Source organism: Oncorhynchus nerka, linkage group LG8 (genome assembly GCF_034236695.1).
Source record: "Oncorhynchus nerka isolate Pitt River linkage group LG8, Oner_Uvic_2.0, whole genome shotgun sequence".
NCBI classification, from domain to species: domain Eukaryota; kingdom Metazoa; phylum Chordata; class Actinopteri; order Salmoniformes; family Salmonidae; genus Oncorhynchus; species Oncorhynchus nerka.
The window spans coordinates 70,574,980-70,578,695 of NC_088403.1; the positions used below are offsets into that span (position 1 = coordinate 70,574,980).

The following is a 3,716-nucleotide window of genomic DNA, read 5'->3' on the forward strand; positions in this document are numbered from 1 at the left end:
CTCCACGAGGATCTTCAATAGGCTTGACATTCTGAATAGTCCCGTCAGGTTGTACTTCCTCCATTATAGGCTCTGTGCATGGGTCCTTGCCACACTCAGCTTTCCGTAAATCCATCTGAGCTCTTCCACATCTCGCATCTTCTCCCTCCACACCCTCTGATGAATTTAACCATTCTACCGCACTGTCCATACTGGATCCCAGCTCCGTCACCCCCATTTCTGCAGACTTGCTACGATTTCTCACCCCTTCATGTATCCCACTGATCCCCTCCATATCATTCTCCTCTCCCAGCTCACTTTCCTCCTCACACTCTTCCTCATCTACTGAGCCACTCTCATTCATTATCTCAAGCTCTTCACCCACCCTTTCACCACATATACAGTTAAATGATTCACATTCCTCACATCTCCTTCTTCTCTCAGGACACTCCCGTGCATAATGCCCCTGCTCCATACATTTGTAACACCTAAAGTCAGGGCAATCACGTACTACATGACCAGGCTGAATACAAAGCCTACACACTTTCACCTGCCTGTCATGTATAACCCTGAAATATTCAGCCCCCTCCAGAGTCTCAAACTTCGTCGAATATGGCAACGATTGGACATTGTTTGTAAATCGTACCTTACAGAAACGCGTACCGTCTGCAATTTCCGTTCCAGGCCACATTCTCCTCTTGATTGTAGACACTGCTGTGACTCCCCATCGAGTCAATTTATTTATTATATCCTCATCCGAGATATATGTCGGTAAATTCAGAAAGGACACCACCAGTTCATCATGTGACAAATCCTTCGCCATTACACATGAGTCTTTAATTTTAAATCCATCCATAAGTCTCTCCTTCCCTTTTGCATGACTCATTGTTATCTCATATTTATTCTTCGTTTTAAAACGACACCCCATCACCAAACCGCCTACCTCATTGATCCCCCGTAGAAGCTCCATCATCGTTATCTTGTCCTCCCCAATGATCTCCACCGCCACTGTTAAACTTCTTTCAAACACCCGGGGAACAGCCCGTTGCTCATCCATCTTTTCTCCTGCAGCACCTCTGTCAGTCTTCATTTCCCCTTTCGAATTCTTCCCAGTGGTCGAAGCCATATCGTCCACTCTCGGTCCGAATCAGAAACCACCGCCACTGTTAAACTTCTTTCAAACACCCGGGAACAGCCCGTTGCTCAGCCATCTTTTCTCCTGCAGCACCTCTGTCAGTCTTCATTCCCCCCTTTCGAATTCTTCCCAGTAGTCGAAGCCATATCGTCCACTCTTCGGTCCGAATCAGAAACCAATCTCCTACTCACATTCATGCTTCTTTACAAGTCCGTTTGGTCTTTCAAACTTCCTTTAAGGAAATGAAAAAAAACCTTTCCCCTAACAGCGCAAGCTGCTAGGGGAAAATTCTTCAGTAAGATTTGTTTTACCAAAAATCACCAACCAAAAAAGATTTACTTCAAAACAGCAAACAAATGTATTTCTCCAACTCAACAACCAACTCCCTCCAAACACTTGTGTGGCCGTAAGCGAGAAACTATCTCTTGGTGCACTATATAAAGTCAAAGTGAGTCTGATTAACAGCTGTTGCATTTTCACCATTTAGATAAGAATCTTTGTGTGACTCAAAATTGCATATACTGTAGCCATAATTTGTTGCACAGATTGTTGGATGAAATGCAAACTAACCTTGCTTACTTATTTCAAAGCGAGGGCACATATTTCAGCCTTGTGGGAAAAAACGGACAAAGAGTTGACAAAATGCTTACAGCACCTGGTATTCCCAGGCGGTCTCCCATCCAAGTACTAACCAGGCCCGACCCTGCTTAGCTTCCGAGATCAGACGTACTCAGGCCAGTGTGGCCGTATGAACCTTCTCTTGGTGCACTATATAAAGTCAAAGTGAGTCTGATTAACAGCTGTTGCATTTTCACCATTTAGATAAGAATCTTTGTGTCACTCAAAATTGCATATACTGTAGCCATAATTTGTAGCACAGATTGTTGGATGAAATACAAACTAACCTTGCTTACTTATTTCAAAGCGAGGGCACATATTTCAGCCTTGTGGGAAAAAACGGACAAAGAGTTGACAAAATGCTTACAGCACCTGGTATTCCCAGGCGGTCTCCCATCCAAGTACTAACCAGGCCCGACCCTGCTTAGCTTCCTGATCAGACGAGATCAGGAGTACTCAGGCAAGTGTGGCCGTAAGTGAGAAACCTTCTCTTGGTGCACTATATAAAGTCAAAGTGAGTCTGATTAACAGCTGTTGCATTTTCACCATTTAGATAAGAATCTTTGTGTCACTCAAAATTCCAACTGGAAGCCAGTGCATATACTGTAGCCATAATTTGTAGCACAGATTGTTGGATGAAATAGAAACTAACCTTGCTTACTTATTTCAAAGCGAGGGCACATATTTCAGCCTTGTGGGAAAAAACGGACAAAGAGTTGACAAAATGCTCACAGCACCTGGTATTCCCAGGCGGTCTCCCATCCAAGTACTAACCAGGCCCGACCCTGCTTAGCTTCCGAGATCAGACGAGATCAGGCGTACTCAGGCCAGTGTGGCCATAAGCGAGAAACCATCTCTTGGTGCACTATATAAAGTCAAAGTGAGTCTGATTAACAGCTGTTGCATTTCCACCATTTAGATAAGAATCTTTGTGTCACTCAAAATGTGGAAAAAATTGCATATACTGTAGCCATAATTTGTAGCACAGATTGTTGGATGAAATACAAACTAACCTTGCTTACTTATTTCAAAGCGAGGGCACATATTTCAGCCTTATGGGAAAAAACGGACAAAGAGTTGAAATTCCACAAGGCAGTGACAAAAATCCTACAGCACCTGGTATTCACAGGCGTTCTCCCATCCAAGTACTAACCAGACCCGACCCTGCTTAGCTTCCGAGATCAGACGAGATCAGGAGTACTCAGGCCGGTGTGGTCGTAAGGGAGAACTTATCTCTTGGTGAACTATATAAAGTCAAAGTGAGTCTGATTAACAGCTGTTGCATTTTCACCATTTAGATAAGCATCTTTGTGTCACTCAAAATGTGGAAGAAATTGCATATACTGTAGCCATAATTTGTAGCACAGATTGTTGGATGAAATACAAACTAACCTTGCTTACTTATTTCAAAGCGAGGGCACATATTTCAGCCTTGTGGGAAAAAACGGACAAAGAATTGACAAAAAGCCTACAGCACCTGATATTCGCAGGCGGTCTCCCTTCCAAGTACTAACCAAGCCCGACCCTGCTTAGGTTCCGAGATCAGACAAGATCAGGCGTACTCAGGACAGTGTGGTCGTAAGAGAGAAACTATCTCTTGGTGCACTATATAAAGTCAAAGTGAGTCTGATTAACAGCTGTTGCATTTCAAATCAAATCAAATCAAATGTATTTATATAGCCCTTCGTACATCAGCTGATATCTCAAAGTGCTGTACAGAAACCCAGCCTAAAACCCCAAACAGCAAACAATGCAGGTGTAAAAGCACGGTGGCTAGGAAAAACTCCCTAGAAAGGCCAAAACCTAGGAAGAAACCTAGAGAGGAACCAGGCTATGGGTGGCCAGTCCTCTTCTGGCTGTGCTGGGTAGAGATTATAACAGAACATGACCAAGATGTTCAAATGTTCATAAATGACCAGCATGGTCGAATAATAATAAGGCAGAACAGTTGAAACTGGAGCAGCAGCACAGTCAGGTGGACTGG

At 43.7% G+C, this 3,716-nt stretch overlaps 1 non-coding gene and 4 pseudogenes across 1 annotated transcript; all 5 read right to left on the reverse strand.

Moving 5' to 3' along the window:
• Positions 1–1,757: 1,757 nt before the first annotated feature.
• LOC135573042 (5S ribosomal RNA) lies at positions 1,758–1,866 on the reverse strand (annotated as a pseudogene).
• A 226-nt stretch (positions 1,867–2,092) lies between these two features.
• On the reverse strand, positions 2,093–2,210 carry LOC135573053 (5S ribosomal RNA; annotated as a pseudogene).
• Positions 2,211–2,457: 247 nt separating this feature from the next.
• Positions 2,458–2,576, reverse strand: LOC135573043 (5S ribosomal RNA). Its single transcript, XR_010464614.1, has one exon. It is a non-coding gene; the product is annotated as a 5S ribosomal RNA (ribosomal RNA).
• Positions 2,577–2,836: 260 nt separating this feature from the next.
• LOC135573036 (5S ribosomal RNA) lies at positions 2,837–2,955 on the reverse strand (annotated as a pseudogene).
• A 242-nt stretch (positions 2,956–3,197) lies between these two features.
• LOC135573041 (5S ribosomal RNA) lies at positions 3,198–3,316 on the reverse strand (annotated as a pseudogene).
• Between the last annotated feature and the right edge of the window lie 400 nt (positions 3,317–3,716).